Source organism: Melopsittacus undulatus, chromosome 1 (genome assembly GCF_012275295.1).
Source record: "Melopsittacus undulatus isolate bMelUnd1 chromosome 1, bMelUnd1.mat.Z, whole genome shotgun sequence".
In the NCBI taxonomy this organism is placed as follows: domain Eukaryota; kingdom Metazoa; phylum Chordata; class Aves; order Psittaciformes; family Psittaculidae; genus Melopsittacus; species Melopsittacus undulatus.
In genome coordinates, this window is record NC_047527.1 from 93771120 (window position 1) to 93790819 (window position 19700).

A 19700-nucleotide genomic window follows, 5' to 3' on the forward strand; every position below is an offset into this window, starting at 1 on the left:
TACATCTCTAAGCTGCACTTGGCTTGCTAAAAAATGTTTGAGGTTTGCCCCTTAGTAAACTTTTTACTAGTTAGTCTGCTAATACTTTGGTAAAATATCTCCATAAAGAGGAAAACAAAATACATGTTTCTGTGTATTTGTAGTGAATTCCAAGCTCTAGCTGACCAGTGTAACCTATTCTGCCTCTTGTGATCCATTTTTATTCACTCAAATTTTGCACTTGGATCTATAGTGGTCATGACTAATCTGATACAGGTTTTGCTGCATCTCCATATGTCTTGGTTTGTTAAATAGGGACTTCATAAGATTCATTTTTCTCAAAAAATCTACTTCTAGCAAACATATCTATGTGACGCAAGTGCCGTAAAAAGAATGTATGCCAGTCGATAGGTGTCTCTGTGCAAAGCAGCAAGTCCCCATCCTCAGTCATCTTGTGTGATGTTGATGAGCTATGATTGTTACTATTACATAATTATCCTATGTAATCGATTAAAATGGTGGGAACAAACAAGCTACTGTTATTGTAGTCTTTACTCTTGGCACTGTATAAAAGCATTTCCTTAACTTCTTTTTGAATTTCATTGCACATTAGCTGTTACAACTGTAAGGCCTGAATATATGGACAAGTTCAGCATTTCTTGAGTGGTTTAAGTAAGTCTTTCTTTGAGGCTGGGCCAATTCAGGATATAGTTGTCAAGTTGTTGATACCCTTAGAAGTTAATCCAAGCTTGTTAAAGCTTACACAAATGCAAGCAAAGGTTGGTCTTGATTCAGTTCTTGCTCTGTTGCAAGCTTCCTGGGAAACTATGAGCAAATTTTTTAGTCCCTGTGTTAGTGGGATATAAGTGCCCACATGCTTGTGTGCTTGCATCCCTGGTAAAGAAGATAGTGTGTCCAGAGTACTTTTTTTTGCAAAGCTTTGATATAGAATCATAGAATAGTTAGGGTTGGAAAGGACCTTAAGATCATCTAGTTCCAACCCCCCTGCCATGGGCAGGCCCTGGGCTACATTGAGCTTTTGGTGCACACATCACCTAGTGCTGGTAAAATAGAGCTGTTTGGCAGTCAGTACTCAGAAGTGCAGGTGAGTACTTGTTCTGTGGCTCTCACTGCTGGTGTCTTTGTAATGTATAGGTTTGAGGCAGGTGCTTGGACCTGTCTTTCTTTTCTTTTTGAGCTCATTTGCCCCTCTTTAATAATAATTTGGGGCTTATGTAGCCTTTATGTTCTCTACCTCCTTGAGTTTCACAAACAAATAGAGAAGATGCTGCATCTCCTGAGCTGTGAGGCAGTCATCCTGGCCATTTTTTTTCCTGACAAAATTCAAGATTGTGTGGAAGAAAACATTGTAAATTTCTGTTATCCTGAGGATACATACTTAATGGGCTGAGCCTCCTAGCAACACATTGAAGTATAGGCCCATTAATCAGAATTGAACTACATTTTTTCTTGTTTTTCTTTTGTACATTTAAAACATTGTTTTCATGTTCACAGAAACTTTAGACAGGTTAAAGAGGAAAAAGTAATTACCCAATAGTGCCTTTGCAGATAATCATTGTGCTGAGGACCTGAGTGCACATGTCCCAGCTAATGAGTCAAGGCTGTGGAAGGAAGTGTGAATATTGCATAAATCCTCCTGTCTCTCTTAGGTAGAGTCACAGAAATATACTATGCATTATATATGATGTTAACTATTGTGGTAGGAAGGCGGCCTACAGGGATGCTGGGGAGGGACTATTCATTAGGGACTGTAGTGATAGGACAAGGGGTAACTCGTTGAAACTTAAACAGCAGAGGTTTAGACTGGATATAAGGAAGAAATTCTTTACTGTTAGGGTGGTGAGGTACTGGAATGGGTTGCCCAGGGAGGTAGTGAATGCTCCATCCCTGGTGGTGTTCAAGACCAGATTGGATGAAGCCTTGGGTGATATGGTTTAATGTGAGGTGTCCCTGCCCATGGCAGGGGATTAGAACTAGATGATCTTGAGGTCCTTTCCATCCGTAACTATTTTATGATTCTATGATTGCCAAACTTGAAAAAGCTATGGCTTTGCTGAAGGTGAGCCCCATTGAAAAGATAAAATTTGGTACTGATACCATAAAAGTACAAAGTACTACACTTTTTAAGCATAAAGGCTTTTAAAATTCTGTAAAAGCTAAAATCTGAAAGCTAGTTAAAGGAGAATAATTTCATTATACTGATTCTCCTACTTGGCAAAGAATATTTGGGAGACACAATTTATGCAGCTGGGTAAGTTTGGTTTATTTTTGCTCTCCACTTTCCTTTTTCTTCAAAAGACATAATAGTCTTGGGCACACTATCTGCTCCTGATTACAGAGCCAGCTTAATGTTGTACACTTACTTCTATCCCATCTTCCCTCATCTTTCCTTCTGCATTTACATTTGGGGCAGAAGGTAATAAGGCAGCCCTTTAGAAAGGATTGCCTTGATATGCAAGGCCTTCAGTTGAATGCTTATGAGATAAAAGGCAAGTTGAATGTAGCATATCATTTAAGGCTTTTTCAGTTGAAGATGATTCCACCGTGTTTGTTCTGATGGCTCATGGGAAAGCATGTAAAGGACTGTCAAGTCAGCTTTTTCACTAGAAGAAAAGGTTGAGTGCCTTTTTCCCCAAGTCCCCAGAAAAAGGGCAAAGTTGTTTTGTTTTTTTTTTCCCCTGAATACCTTCTGGGAGGCTGCTGGACACTGAACTTGCCTGTGGTATAAAATGTTCAGCTATTTTATGGAGAAGTGTGGTGAAGAACTTCAGATGAAGTACCTTTGCAACACTAGAACTGTAATTGAACTGTTTGTTCACTGTTTCAAGCCTTCCAAAAGGGGTGGTGGTGGGAAGAAGAGCAAACCTGCTGTTTTGCTTGCTCGTGCAGGGAGGAGCGACTGAGAAATATGTGTTGTGAGCATTTGAAAGTGAGTTGGCCTGTTTGGTTAGACTAAAGAGAATAAGGTTTATCCACAGATCATCTGGATGCATGTGAATATATGGAGGTAGATTGTTTCTTGCCAGAGACTTGTATAAAATTGAAGAAACAGAGCAGGCTTTTTTTTTTTTCCTGTAGCAGGATATAACTAGATTGTAAACTTTGGCAGGACTCTCAACATCTGAATGCTTCTTGAAACTCTGGCAGTGTTTTTGTAGAACTGATTCTGGAACTGGAATAAATGAGAGTTTTCTGTATTCTTCCTCATGTTAATTAGGTGACACAGTAAGGTTTATATTTGTCCAGAAAGAGGTCAAAGCTAACAAGTACTGGAGAATGGAGGAACCAAACAAGGATAAGTAATGAGCCAATTCCTCAAACTGGCAACAACATACCGAGAGTTTGGAAAAATTATGCTTGCAGGCTTCCTTTATTATTATAACCTCTTGAACAGAATAATCCAGTCCAAAGAGCTATAAACGCTTTCCAATAGAGAAGTTTACGACCTAGTTTCTGACTAAAACACAGTATCACAGTGTGTTGAAGGAACTTAAATGAAGATGCTGGTGGCAGTGCCTCTGGTGTATTAGAAACTCAGATACATAGAAATTCCTGCTCATTGCAAATACTTGTTAATTGGAGTCAAGTGGACTGAGCTTGAAACATTGGGTTTGGTTTTTTTTTTGCAGGAGATGTAGACATTTAAACACCTGGGTTGGCATGGAGAATTTTCATAGGATGTCTGAGTTTTTAGCACAGCGCTGTTTGGAAAAATAATTGTTCTACAATTATTTTAACAGGAACTCAGTAATTATAGGATGCCTTTCTAGACCTTGTGTTCCTTCAGAGCAGTGAAGTGAAGAAAAAAGTGCATTTAGTCTGTTCACAATTATAAATCTCTTGGAGAGAGGCATGGAAAAGTTTGATTAAGCTTTATTCAACCTATGGTCTTTGTGTGAGGAGCAGGGCAAAGAGTTGAGGCGGAATGTGCTGGGAAGGAGTGACAACAAAAATGTTGACCTTCTGATTTGAAAAGCAAATTCTCTGAAATTGGATAAACATTTCTCTTTGTTTCTGTAAATCCTCGCAGGAGGCATCAGAACAGGCCACATTTCAATTAGCTGCCCTGGTGAGAGGCTGTCTGGCATGACATTTCTGTGATGGGGAAGAAGCAACACAGAAGTAAACTAGATAGCTATTTCAAGTCGGTGGATTCAGTTTTTGCTGCCTTTTACTGTTTTTCCTGTAATTCACTGATACTGATGAAAGCAGGGCAGCTGTGCTGATATCCATCTTCTGTGGCTGTGACCAACACCATCTATTCCTTTCTTAGGAGGTAGGGAGTGATTTTTTGAAAGCACAGACCATTCATGTCTCAGCCAAAGAGAATTTCTGAATGCTGTTGAAATACGTTAAATAAGACTTGGTTAGCATAGCAAGAGCTATAGCTAAAATTCTTGAAGTGTTTCAGTTATAATTCCTTTATTATTCCAGTTGCTTATAACTTCCTGAAATGCTCATGTCTCAAGTTGAAATTTTCCAGACTTGATCTTGGCCTGACAGTGACCTTTCTTCCCTTTTCTTCTTTGTTTCTCTTTTCTCTGCGGTATTAAGTGAATATGGCTTGGGCGTTTCATTTATAATGAGAAGAAAATAGTAGAAAAATACACTTCAGCTATTACTTTAAAACTCTGAGACTAAAAAGCTCAAGTGTTGCAGCTGCTGGAGAAATTGTGGTGAAAATCATCAGAAGTGGTTCTTGAATCTTACCAGAACATGTTGGAAGGGACACTCAAAGGGCCATGAATTTTAGGTCTTAAATTTTAATGTTCTCTCCATCATACACATATGTTACTCTTTCATAATTATCACATGCAGTTATTTTGGCCTTATCAGTGATCAGCTGAATTGAAGCAGGAATCGGTGAAAGAGCAGATCTGTTTTTTGCTGTTTGCCATGACTTTGGCAAGGCACTGCTCATAATAGAGGAACAGAGTAACACAGCTGGCAAGTGCTGTGCTGGGATGTGCAATGGGAGCCCTCTGGGGCACGCTTGTCCCACTGTTCAGGTTAAAAATGTTGAAGTTGCCAAAAACTCTTTTCTTAAGAAAACACTTAACACTTAAACAAAACAAAAATTTTAAATCAGTTTTCTGACCAGCTCTATTCAAAGTTTAGTCTACAGTAGTTTAAACCAGAATGCAATTGTCTTAGGGGATGGGATTTATTCCTGGGATTGAAAGGGTAGAAAAAGTTGTCAAGTGCTTTCCTTTGGATTAATGCTGGTATGTCAATTAACTTACGTAAAGACTATTGATGATGGTGGTGATGTTGCCAAAGACCAGATCGTGGGGTTTTACTTCTTGACTCATAAGATCTATTTCGAGAGATAGTCATGTGCTTGCCTGTTGGCTTGCACACAGGCATGCTTTGCCTTAAAGACTGTGGTTTTTGCAAAGGACAATCAATGTGAGTGTTTCTATAAAACATTGTAAGAAAATTTCTAGAATAGTTTTCTCTTGGGCTCTTCTGTTACATGGGAAATATCAATTCATGTGCATTCATGAATCATCTTTGTTTCTGTTATTAAACGGATGTGTCTTCCCATTGATGAAGACAAATGTCTGACTCTGGAAGCTGCAGGGCAGCAGCAGACAGAACACAAGAACAGAACTGCCAGCAGATCTGGCAGAGATTCCCATTGTCCTCCTATTATGTTCCACTGCCCTTGAACAGGTTTTTAGTGAATTCCCAAACTTTGAACCTCCTGTGTAACATCACAACTCTCCTACCTTCTAGAGGACTGTAGAAATTTTCTTCGTTGCCTGTCATAACTTGCTACGGTTACTTGCAAGATCGTCCCTTGCAGTAGCTCTTTAGTGCTGCTCAGACACTGCCTCAACAGTACTGATAGTTGGAGGGTAAAAAGTGCCTGTGGCATAAGCCCAGCTTTTCATATTGCTGGATAATACTTATTTCTTGTTGATGAATACTACTATATATATAGTTTTCTTGAGATTTAAGGATCTCAGGATTTAAGATTTAGTCAATAAGTACAGAAGTCCCATCACAAACATTTTCACCTCTAAAAATTAATCAGGATATTTCTGCTGTTATCACAGAGTGGAACTACTGTCTTAAAGTTGCATTGATCTGTCATAAAAAGCAGAGTCAAATACTAGGACTTTAAAGAAAATTGTTCTGTATCGCCAGTTTATACCTTCAGACAAGAGGGGCTGTTTTCATTAAATCAGCCAAGAGATTTCAGTCTGACTTGCCTTTTTCTCAATGGGAATCTTCTCAAGTACGGCATCCTTCTGACCTGTCCCTGAGTGAGTCACAAACTTCATAATAGTGACAAGGACATTCATTGATGAGATATTTGGGGCCTGTTTTCCAGCGAACCCCTGGATCCTGAATTCTTTCAGGCCTCCCGATACATGGTAAGTTACTAAAATGGAATTGGTTGGAACAGGTACAATAAGCTTCAGATTCAGAAATTAAAATATAGCTTCATCCTTAAAGCTAACCTTGTTCATCCTGATGGGAAAGAGTAACGCACACTTCAGTACTGGCAGCAGGGGTAGTAAGTACCACTGAAAATGTCATATATACATGCAGTCAATGTGCAAGAAGTTTTGGTGAAGTGAACTAATCAAAATTTCCCTGAAAATGACAAACTTCTTCTGTGATGCTTTCATTGTCATTTCAGTCTGTCACAGAAGCTACTGGTTTAGGTTGGCTCTCTTCCATGCTGTCTTTGAGCTTACACTTTCAGTTAAATTTTTATATGTCAATTTTTTGAATGAGAAGCATCTATTTCCATCACAGATATTTAAATGAAGGCTCAATTCTTGGAGTATCCAGAAATTTGTTGTTTAGAGACTTTAGGACCAACCTGCCTAAACTCTACACTTGAATGGGTGTGTTTTTTCAGGTTTACAGCTAGATGTTGGTGATTCTGTCAGATATTTAGGGTGGATTTGTAATAGGAGCATGGAACAAATTTTATCTCATCAGTTTTTTGTTCAGTGCTTTCTGGATTGGTTTTTCACTGTAATCTGTGCTTTCACTATAGACACAATTATTCTGCCATCCAGAATGGGCTTTGGTGTTAGAAACTTTAGTCTCAAAAGTCTTTCTGTCCTGGGGTGTTTAAAAACTGGTCATCCTTTAACCTGTTGGAACAAGTCTAATGCGGAGTGATAGTTTTTGTTGATTGGTTGTATTTTTTTTCTCCATTCTCCCCCTCCCCCCTCCAGTTATTTTATTACTAGTCTATGTTGATGAGTACTTCAGAAGAATTCAGTTTTACTCCTGAAATGCTAATCAGCTAATCACCCTTGCTTTGTCACTTCCCCAGCCCCCATGTTCCTCCTCGTACATATGTGCTCTGTATAATAACAAGATATACCAGACACCTAACCCAGTATAGGCAGAAAAAGCTCCCTGAGATTGCTGAAGGAACTGCCATGAAGTAAATTCATGGTTTTTTTGAAGGCTGATGCTCTTCTGCTGAAGGAGGGTTCAGAATAGCACTTGGTGCCTGAATAATTATGTGATTGCTCCCTGGGTGTCTCACCTCCCTCCCCCACCTTCCCAGGGCTCTCCAAAGTAACTGTAATCCTCCTGGCTCCAGTTTCCTCCACCAGAAAAACACATCAGCTCTCTTACCTTGGAAAACATCCTGCTTTGCAGATGTGCTCTGTCTCAGGAGGAAGGCTTTCTCCCAGACTGAGAGCTCCTTGGGTTAGCTAAGTGGTGGTGTCTCTTCTCAGCCCTCTTGGAAATGATTAATTATGGTTATGTTGCTGCTCTCTATGCAGTTGGGGAGGTTTCTTTCAGTTTGGGGGTCAGTGTAGGAGAGCCATGTAGCTGTGTACATTGAGTACGTATAGTGATTTGTTGGTTTAGTTTATATGTCAACTGAAAATTCCACTTGAAAATTTACACTTGCTTTGGGATGCTTACAACTCACAAGTTTTTTAATACTTTTTTGGGGGGTCACAATTAGCATGTAGACTCTGTTGCAGGGAGAGGTTAAGTCGAGGTGGAAATGCTTGCATTTTGCAAGGAAGCAAAGAGTATGGTGGCTTATTTCTGCAGTGCAGATAACTGAGGATCTGTTGGAAGTGAGGGAGGAGGATGCACTCTTATGTATCACTGCCCTGAGTGGGCTGATTGGAAAAGCTGAGCCCCTGCTGTGTGCTCCAGTGCTGATAAGAGTTGTATTTAGCTGATGGGGAAATGAATTAGAAAACATTCAGTGTCTCTGTGAAAAGTAACAGTATGCCTGTGACCTAGGAAAAGCAGTGCAGGGCTGCTCTGTCAGGAAATCTTCAGGCATGGAGGCACCAGTTAGATAGCTGACCTGGGGAAACTGGCAGCCTGGAAACTAAGAAGTAAGAGTTTTGCCATGATTAAAGCTGGAATGAGCAGGAATATAATTTTGTTAGTAGGCTTGAGCTGCTTTCATCTGGAGAATAGTGCCTGCTTGGCTCGTGCTGGCACCCAGCCTCACCAGCCTTGCTGTCCTTTTCCCAGGAAGTATTGGTGTAAGAGATTTCTGTGTGCAATTCAATTCCTCTGGCTGGACCACCCTTGGGTAGGCAGATTACAGTCAGTTGAAGCTGTGCTGGTGGCGGTGCTCTATCTCGGCCATCTGTAGGTTCAGATATGCTGGAGATTAGGCCTGTTTCAAGCTGTCTCTTTCATGGCCATACCCTTCGTCTGATCTCAATCATTAAGAGATTAGGTTTCTTGAAATATCAGCATTTGTCGCCCCCCTGGCTGGAGCAAACCACTTAGCCCACAGATGCTGGAAGGCTTGAATAGGTTTTCAGTGTGAAAGAAATGATGAGTTCCCAAGATGTATAATTTATATGGAAGAATAGTCTTTCACCCGCAGAGTATTGGTAAATGCTGGTTTTTGTACTATGATCAAGGGCATGCACTGATAAGCTGGTGGAAAAAGGAGTGCAGTGAGAGTAGATATTCCTTCTAGGGAATGAATATGATAAAAATAGGAATATGCATCGGAGCTGGAATGCTGACTTCTTAGAGTTCCCTGAATGCACACTGGTTTAAAACTCTTATTTTCTACAGTGACAGTGTTGCAGGTTTTGAGCCCTCTATTTTTCAAAATAGAGCTTTCATCAGAAGAAAAAGTTAAGTACTTACTGCTCAGAGATCTGTTAAATAATCCCTAAATGGCAGGTGAAGTGGGGAGTTTTTGATTCATATACTGTACTTTCTGAGGAAGAGTCTGAAAACAAGCAAAAATTTGTTTGATGCTTTGGCAATCAAGGATTTGGCCAACTCTTTGGGAAAGGAGTACAAAACATAGTGCACATGCTTTCATTTATTTGGAGGGGACCTCTGCCCAGCTTGATTGGTTTGTATTGGCAAACACTGAATTTCAGTAGATAAACTCTGTAATGTTTTGCTACCATAAAGAAAAAAGACCAAACTCTGGGTCCTATACCTGAAACCATTTACCAGACTTGTAGGCATCAGTCCTTCCTGCCGTGCTGGTCTGATTTTATGGTCCAAGCCAAGATCTAGACCCGGATGTGTTGGAATCTGTAAAGCAAAGTTGCAAACATTTATGGTAAAGCTTAGTGGGGGCTGAACATGTGTGTGACTTGTTTATTAGAGAAATATCTGATAATCTCAGACTTGTGTTGAATAGCTGACACAATCTGGTTAACCTTTTGTTTTTATTGTCAGTTCTTATTGAAAAATTCTCCTGAAATAGCTTCTTTTTTTTTTTAATGAAGACTGTTCATAAGGAACACTAATATATACTCTGCATTCTACTGTTTATTCATAGATTCATAGAATGGTTTTGGTTGGGATAGACCTTTAAAGATCACCTAGTCCAAGCTCCCTGTCATGGGCAGAGTCACCTTCCACTAGGTCAGGTTGCTCAAAGCCCTGTCCAACTTGAACACTTTGTCCTATGGGACAAAAACTAGGCTGAATTAGGGCCTTTGGATATTCCCTGCCTCAAGGTAATAATAAAGTAATTTGTATTATTGCATACAGTTCTGAGTATTATTGTAATGAAGATAGTATCTCCCATGTAAATGGTGGTAGGATGGACATGAAGAATTTTATCTGTAAGTTGTCTTATTTTCACCAGTTAACATGCAAAAGTACATTTTCCTCTTAAAAGAATTTTTAATCAAATTGTACTCTCTCCAATCCAGAGGTGCAATAAACAGTTCTGCTGATTTCTCTGCAATGAGTTTAAATTTCTGCTTATACTACTATATAGTATATATACTACCTATGCAGAAGCATACATTTTATTCTTATTTTCAACATCTCCAACTTTCAATACTCATAAATTACTATTTTAAATACACTATTTTTTTTTATCTGCAAATCTTCTCATGTAATTTACTTTAAGTTTTAAGACAGCTGTGATTGCCTTTTCCTGCTTGCAGCTGTTCCCTTTCTTAAAACTCAGACTAAGTGAAGCAGTTGGTCTAGGCATTGTTGGTTTAATTCAAGGGGAACTTGCCTTCACTGATCTTTATAATCATAGACAATGGGTATGTACACACATACCTGTAGTATGTGATACATACATTTTGAAATTACTTGTGTGGCTTGGTCTACGAAGGCAAGGAGAACCAGCCTGTTTTTTCAGGACGATCTCACCAAATGCAATTATATAGAACTCTAGTTCCACTAACAGCTTGCATCTGGTTGCCTGGGAATGTAACTCAGCAGTTAAGCCAAGCAAAGCAGAGAATGGATTGCAGCAGTTAACCATTTTATTATTATTTTTTTTTTGCACTTGAAATTCCCCCTGTTTAACTTTACAAGTGGACTGGAAACTTAAAACTTGCTCTAAAAGGGGTAATATCCAAACCTTGTTGCCTGACGTGGATTCTTGCACTTAAAGGATAACTGTTATCAAGTCTCTGAAATTCAACCCATAAATTAGGAAGCTGTGATTCTCTGGGGATGCAGGTACAGGACTCTGCTGTATGAACTGGGCTCTTGGCAGGGTTGCTTTTTGTGTATTTGCACAGGAGGGATGGAGATTCAAGGAATTTAACCCCAAAAAATCATTCTTTTTGAGAAGAATGTTTATTGAAGTTGGCTTTAACATAGGTAGCATAGCAGGAGAAGTGCAGTGATATTTAAGTACAACATTGGCTTGAATGAGATATTGTGTAGTTTGTCTTCTGTTTGTAAGGTTGTTCTGGATGTGCTATGAGTTGCTGCAGCCAAGGTCAGATGCAGGTCATGGGATGTGTGTGTGTACAGACTATATATAGTAATATATAACAGAAGCAGCTGTGAGGTATAGAGCTTTTCCACTCTCACGTTATGATTTGAAGCACCACTAGGCTTAAAAAAAGTGCACATTTTCTCATAGCATTAGCTGTTCAAGTGTGTAATGGATATTCTTAACTGCAGCAGGAAAGCATATACAGTAATTAAAACAGAGCAGGAGAATTAGTCAAATTTGGCACAAATCACTGAGAAAGTGTCTGCTTTAGCTGTAGATATAAATGAAGCACTAGCCAAAATTACTTTCAAAGGTTTTAATTACATCTGTTTTAATTTAGGATGTAAAATGCAGGATATTATTTTTTAATATGAATTTAATTCATGTTTAATCTGCAGATTGCAATATTGTTCCAGTAGAAATTATATACTTGGGAGTGGGATAATTGAAAACTTCCTTTTTGAGCTGTTTGTAGTGTGTTGCAGAGCATGCTGTCCAGAGCTGCTGCTTCTCTGTGTACACGCAACTGGTGGTGACGCATCATTTAATAAAAATACCCCCCACAACACTCTTGATTTTAATGGAAGTGCATTATTTTACAACAAGTAATTCATATTGCAGGTATGTAAGGCAGTCACCAAAATGCAGTATCTTTTCTATGTCCTTCTTTAAGTTTTTCCTAGATGTGCATGCAGTAGGACTGGAAGCTAGCACTGCTCAAAGTATTCTAAAGCTGACTGCTTGTAAATGAGGAAAAATAACATGCTTGAACTAGTCAATATTTTTTCTCTACTTAACATATCCTGAATAAGAAAGGGGCCTTGTGTGTGTATGCATGTGTTAGTTAACATGTTCTGTACTGTTTGGCTGTGGGAGTCATTTGCCAATAAAGAGTGAGTTCAAAGTCCTCCCAGTGAGGATGCAAAATATGGGTGAGGAAGGGACTGGTGGTCTTGCAAACCTGGCTGCTCATAGAGAGGATTTTGAGTGCCATTTGAAAGATTAGAGCTGCTGTATAAATCAGCAGGTTCAAATGACCTAGATCTGAAAGATTTGGGAAGATTACTTGAATGAATTTCAAATGCTAGTGGCCACTGTATTGAATAAACTGTGAAACAAGCAGTGAGTTGGGCAAGAGAATTAAGAAGAAAAGGTCATCTCCTATCCTCCCACTCAAACAGACAGAGGAAGGGCAACCAGGCACTGCTGCTCAGTGAGCCTTGGTTTTAGTCCTTAGATAAACACATACACTGGTGAATAAAGTTACAGGTTTAAAAATAGAAACTGTGTATATAACAGAAACATGAGTTAGAAATTATGTATATGGGGTAACAATCATGGGTGTTACATAGCTTAGTTACAGAAACGTGGAAATTGAGCCAGATAAACTGATAAGCCTTTCTTTGTTGAAATTATACTATTCGTAGTAGTAGGAGACTGCAGTTCATATAATGTGGTTTGTTTTCTGTGGGAATAGCATAGGATATTTTCTTGTGAGAACTTAATACCATTTTAATGGACTAATCTGTAAAAGTTGGCACACTGACTGAAATTGAAAACTGGCAGAAAGAAGAAAACCCCTCTAAAATCCAGAAACAGATGGCAGTAACAATATACAAGGTTGGGGAGTGTCATCAGATAGGCATTGTAGTGTTTTTTCCGTCTTATTTTAATATATCTTGCTGTAGGGATGTGGCATGTGAATCATAGAATAGTCAGGGTTGGAAAGGACCTTAAGATCATCTAGTTCCAACCCCCCTGACATGGGCAGGGACACTTCACACTAAACCATGTCACCCAAGGCTCTGTCCAACCTGGTTTTGAGCATTGCCAGGGATGGAGCATTCACAACTTCCTTGAACAACTCATTCCAGTGCCTCACCACCCTTACAGTAAAGAATTTCTTCCTTATATCCAAACTTCCCCTGTTTAAGTTTCAACTCGTTACCCCTTGTCGTATCACTACAGTCCCTAATGAAGAGTCCCTCCCCAGCATCCCTGTAGGCCCCCTTCAGATACTGGAAGGCTGCTATGAGGTCTCCACGCAGCCTGCTCTTCTCCAGGCTGAACAGCCCCAACTTTTTCAGCCTATCTTCATACGGGAAGTGCTCCAGGCCCCTGATCATCCTTGTGGCCCTCCTCTGGACTTGTTTTAACAGTTTGATGTCCTTATTTATGTTGAGGACACCAGAACTGTACGTAATGAATGATGACAAACTAGCTCTCTTTTGCTTTGTTGTATTTTCCCCTCCACACAAGGAGAATCAGCTGTGCACAAATGGCTTATCTTGTGAGCAGAATCTGAGGCTGTATGTTTTTAGCAGGGTGTTGATTTTCGTCAAAGATGTGTCTGCACTGTCGGTTTCAGGATCGTGTCCTTAAGAAGTCTGGTCCGTTTTGTGTGTGCATGTTAAGAGTATCGCTTCTTAAATACCTTTAGGAAAACTTTGATCTATTGGTGATGTGGTCCTGGAGATCGTTATTGTAACAACTCTCCTCCACAAATAAGAGCTCTGGGAAAGCTGTTTCTCTTGTAATTACTTCATATAATTGCTGAGCTAGGATTTTTTCTCATTAAATTATGAAACTAAGATACTACTGGATGTATGCTTCAATTTTTATGTTGTATCTTGGGAACTCTGGGTTTACTTTTGTCAGCTGATGGAGATTTAGAGACCTGGAAGCTTCTACTGCTTGGGAAGTTGCTGTTCGGGAAAGATACAGTGATGGTAAAAAAACAAGTTAGAATAACTTTGTCTGTCAAACACATCTTTGATTTAAAACTAGTTGCTCAGTCTAATAGCAATGACAGAGCAAAAGTACCTGCCTTTACTTATTCTAATGCCTAAATCGTTAATAGACTGCCTTAGTCCAGTCCCTGGAAGCTGAAGGCCATTGTAATACTACTACGTCTTCAGGTGGGACGCTCAGCCAAGGCATAGCTTGGAGAAGAGAATATACTTCAACCATTGTTTTAAAGGCAGTACCCTCCAAAAGCTGACAAACAAAACCCGAGCTGTATTTGAAGGTAACTAGAAAAAAATGTTGCCATAGAAGACCCAAAGGGATATAGACAAAGAGAATCTAAAAACAAACACTTCTTCAAGATAAACAGATAAATGCAATGCACTTATGTCTCCTCTTCCCCCCCCCCCCCCCCCCAAGAAGGGATGTTACCAAGAAATTTAAAGTAATTGGGGATGCAGAAAAAGTACTCTGACTAGAAATTTTGACCTCTGCCAATAAATTTGTAAGTACTTTCTGTTGCTTGTTGTGCAGAAAATATCCTTGTTGAAATGGGAATGAGGGAGCTCTGGCCTGTGCCCTGCATGGTGTTTATGGCACTGGCATTCTGCTGCCAGTGATGAGCTCTTCACAGAAGACCAGGGATGGTTTTTGGTTGTGGCCCTAGCGTGTTTTCCTGTGGGCACCTAGATGGTGTGCACTGCTGTATGTGGCCTCAGAGTTTCCAGTTCCTGCCAGGTGTTTGCTTCTCCCTCAATCTCTACCTCTCACTCCATACACCCTCTTCTAGAACAACTCAGGAAGTACTTGAATGATGGTGTCTCTCTTGTCTACAAGGAAATCAGTTTTGTGACAGAGGAAGCGAATGTGATGTCCCAAGTCTTGACAAGCTTTTGAACAAGCAACACGTAGTTAAGTACATTTAAATAGGCAGAGAGTTTATTAAAAACATCATGCCTACTCAGGCACCATTTTATTCTTACTGCAGTGGTCTGCATGTGTGCTGATTGGAAATCAGGGTCCCTTTTGTTGTATACTGTGTATGAAGCACAACCACAGACCATGGCTAAATGAGCCTAAACTTTCAGTTACCAAATATAGTAAGTTACTGGGTGATCTACTAAACTTTTTTCTATATTAGCATGTACTATGAATTTCCTGCATTCTTTTCTTCTAAGAAGCCTTGCAACTTAAAAAGCCCTAACAAAATAAAACTAGTCATTAGCAATCAAACTTCCTTCTCCCTCTTTGCCCCATTGCCTTGACAGGGTGATTTGCCATTGTTGTAAATTATGATGAAAAAATATTGGGCAATCTGTTGCAATATTGAAATATTTAATATTATATGAAACTCAAAGGTTCTGAGGCTAAAAGATTTCATTGTGATGATGTTTTTGTCTTTACCTTGTTTTAAGTATTGTACAGCAGGTTAGAATGCAACATCTCTCTCCACCTCTCCCTGCTCCCCCATATATGAGGCTTTTTTAGTAAAAGCAAGTAACTTTGTAATGATTATCAGCTGTGTCTTATGTTTATATTTCTGTTATTATATATATATGTGTGTGTGTATTTAAAAATTACAATCTCTTATTGTAGTGAGAATGTTGTGGAAGAATGTGTTTGAAAAGTTCCTGAGCATGCATGAACTGCTGAGGCAATCTTGGACTTCTGGATCTGAATGTCCTCAGAAGTGTGGGGAGATGTTAATGGTGTGGAGCAATGTTCAGTTGTAGTCATGTCTAACTGCTGCTTTTCTACATTTATTGTGTTGAATAAATAATTAGGCGAGATAATGGTTGGCATAAATCCTGTTGCCTCTGAGTTGCCTTCTGCCTGCAGTTGTCATTACAGTAAGCTCTGCTTTTGCGGTGTCACTCATGTCCGTTCAGGATCACAGCAGAGTTAAACTTAGGTGGCTGAAATGGTTAACTTCTGGTGTTGTTAGCCTTCCTCTCCCCTGGGAAAGTCTTCCTTTTCAGCTGAAACCCCCTCTGTGAAACTTCTCCTTCATCACAGTAGCTCACAGCTCAGCACAACAAACCCAAAACAGTGTTTTTATGTTCAGAGAAGCCTTATATTCAGGCTAACCCAACCTGCTGCTGGGTGGACAGTTATTGGGAGCCAGGATGAGTCTGTGTCAAGGGAATAACCAAGCCAGTCTTCTCCATGGGTATTGCTCACATTCAGCTGTGACTGCCTTCAACATCTCCTCACAGGAATACAATATTTTGAAACTTCTCGGTTGTCCTGAAAGAAGAAAACACAAACAAACCACAGCTGCACTGCATGTTTTGAAAGTCATGGAAATGCCAAGAATTTACAAGTACAGTATGGGATTTTTTTGCATGCCACTTTTAATGCTTTTTGCAAAGAATTATAGAAAATATTGATTTGGGGATAAGCAAACAGGTTTTCCTGAAGTAAGAAGCAATCCAGGTTTTTTCACACTTTTTGAACTGACTGTGAGTCTTATGGTTTTGGGATTTTTGTCTTTTATTAGGAAGAGACAGGAATTGAAATCTTATTCTTTCTGAGATATTTCAGCATTTCCCTCATTACTTATATCTTAATAGAAAGTCTTGAGCTTGATAGTTGGCCTAAACTATAAAAATATTGTTTAAGGAATGGAAAGAACAGAAAAAGAGGATATTTTTTCTTTTTTCCCCCCCTTACAATACTCATTACATTGGTTTTGTTTTTTTTCCTCGTAGTTTGGCAATCACTTTACTTCTCTCTCTCTCTCTCTCTCTCTCTCTCTCTCTCTCTCTCTCTCTCTCTCTCTCTCTCTCAGAAACCTGTTTAATGGGTAGAATGAAGCATAAGTTTTATAAAACTATCCTGTCTGTCTGTAAAGTTCTGGCTTTGTTTCATTTATGTTTTCTCATCTGTTGAGTCTGCGGAGCAGAGATTAACATAGGCGAGACATGCAGCCTTTACTTGCAGTAACTCTGTCAGTGCAAGTCGCTTGCTTACTCCGTATTTATCTGTTCATTTCTCTTAGAGCTCATTAATCTGTCAGCATGACACAATCCTTCCAATGAGATTGTGCCAAATGTTACAGTAGCACACCAGCAGAAACCTGTGTGACATTTGTTTTTCCAGAGATTAAATAAGATCATTTTCCTGTCATCTAATATTTATGCCCAGTGCAGTCAAAATTCACCAGTTAAGAGGAAATAGCATAGCCATTCAAAAGTATTGCCTGAAAACTTAGTTCAAGCTTTACATATGCTGCTGCCTGACCCACTACCCTGCAACACTGCTTTGAAGCAGAAGGCTGATGGTGGAGAGAGCATAGAATAAGCCTGACTCTGGGGGAGAGCTCATCCCACAGCACTCCAGTGGTATTTAAGACTGAGCTTTAGAGCTGCTCAAGAATTACTGTTCCTTAGACTGTTAGGCCTGACAGACTGTCAGAGCTAGAATAACATATCCGTAAAGAGAACAGAGTGGCTGGGGAGGAGGAAAGGGAAGGGGCTGTTTAATTTTTCTTGAAATAATGCTTCATTAACCTATGGAAAGAGAAAAAGCTTCTGCTTGATGTATGAGGCTCCCATAGCTCTGGGTGGTGTATAGAAATATCTGTGAATGTGGAGCATTCAGGAGAGCCTCAGGATCAAGTTTTAGCTTCTTAAAGCTTTCAAAGCCTCACAATTCAGCAGGTAGAGCTTGCTTTGTGCTGGTCTTTGCAGCTCAGATCCATCTGAATTCCTACAGATCACTTACAGGTACCTCCCATCTCCCCCTCTTCAATGTGTCTGTTGTTTGTTTGTTCATATGTTGTTTGTTAAAAACCAACAACAAAAAATAAAACAAACCTCTTCCTGCACTGTTTAAAATATTATGCTTACCTGGAACTGAAGCTTCAGTTCCTTCTGCTGTATTTTATTTGTTTTTGAGCATATCTTCAGAAAATGAGTCATTCAGAGTATTTTGATTATTTGTGAATCTCTCTATCTTGCTTTGAAAGTACCTTCTCATTACTTACATGGTAATTTTGGCTGGTGGTGGCTTTCATTAGCAGAATCTGAAATACAAGCAACATTTTCTTGCAATTAAGAAAAACAGATTAAAAAAGTCCTTTTATTAACTTCATTTACTCCCAAACAAGCAGCTGCTTGACTTCAGCTCAAAGTGTGAAATGTTTTGGTCACCCCTTTCCTAGCATTGACAGAATTTTTGGACTTCTGCCAGAGAAACAGAGCACAATTGAATGTATGAAGAAGGATACAGTAAAAAAAAAAACCCAGCAAAACAAACACCACTAACAGGCTTTTATGAGTCTGATTCCTTGCTTTTTTTGCTACTTGTACTCTCCTTTTCACCTAAGCAATGAGTCTATGTTAGGTTTGTTTTTTTTTTTTTTTATTAAAAACACTTTTTCTTCCTTCTCTTTTCGAATTCTTTGATTTTTGTATCTTCTTTCTTCTGTGTTCTTGTTCTCTTGTGCACTTTTTCTGTTCTTATCATTAACATGGCTTTTTCTTTTCCACCTCCTGCTCACAGCTACAATTGCTTTCTCTCATAAAAAATATTTTGCTTTTTTGTGTTTCTCCTCTCCTGCTATTTCTTACATTCTTCAAGCTATATATTCACTCTGTTTTCTCCTTCCCTGCACATGTGCCTTGGTTAGGTCCTCATCTTCCCTGTACTTTTCCAAAAGAATCAGTGTGCTAAAAAAACCCAAACCAAAATAAAACTACCCCAACAAATGAAAACAGCACCCAAACCTGGGGCATCCTACTGATCAGGTGCTTCATATCCATGACAAAGTGGGAATGGCAGTACATATGCAAAGCCTTTGACTTCCAACCTGAGTGAATACAATTACAGAAATCCTTTTTGTCAGGCTTCTAAATGCACAGACTCTTAAGCTCCTAGAATAGGTTAACAGGGGAGAATCGATATATTACAGGAGTGTCACCTGTGCTGCTGGCTATAGCTGTTACAGTGTCAGCATTTCCATTATAAATTTTTGCTTTCAAGGGTTTATAACTCTGCCATTAAAATTCACTCTTGACTGAAACTTGGCATACAAGGAGTAAGCCTGGAGCAACCCCCACCCCCGTCTGACTTTTTAAGCTAAAGGAATGCAATGAAAACTATTAGTCTAATGATTAGAAAGGCAGCATTACTGCAATCAAAACCCTAATTAATTTACTTATTTTATATGTTAGATTTCAGTATGGGCATATACTCTAAATATTTCAGAACAGGAGATTGAGTGGACTACCAAAAAAGTCAAGGTAAGAAAACAAAACTTCTCCTTGATAACACAAGATATTTCTTGGAATGGATTTCAGTAGGCCATTTACTGCACAGCCCTACTGCTTCAAAATAAATGCTTTAAAAATTTTTATTCATTAAGCCAAATGAATGTAGATCATTATATGCCTTAAGAAAAATAAAATCAGATAGAAATCAGGAGTCTGAATATTCCAGGCTCTTGAGTGCAGGATGTTGAATGCTTCTAGCTTACTCCAGTTAGACCAGGCAGGCTGGGGCACCCCTGGGTGAGCTGCAGGCAGGGGGGTTCTGTCTGCTGTCTCTGAAGAGGTGTTTTCAGCTAGTGACCTGCACCAGACAGACTGCCTAGCTCATCTGTCATTGCTGGAGAGGTGCCTCATTTCTGGGCAGATGAGGTTGAGACAAGCAGGATCCTGTTCTTAATGAGGTAATTTAGGTCACCCAGCAATCACCTGATGTGGGGCAAATTTCTCCTCTCTAACTGCCTGTGGGCAAGTATCTATCCACATAGCCTGCTGCC

At 39.4% G+C, this 19700-nt stretch overlaps 1 long non-coding RNA gene across 3 annotated transcripts in view; it reads left to right on the top strand.

Moving 5' to 3' along the window:
* LOC115946647 (uncharacterized) overlaps positions 1 to 19700 on the top strand; it is a 251053-nt gene that overhangs the window by 80492 nt on the left and 150861 nt on the right. The window lies entirely within an intron of this gene.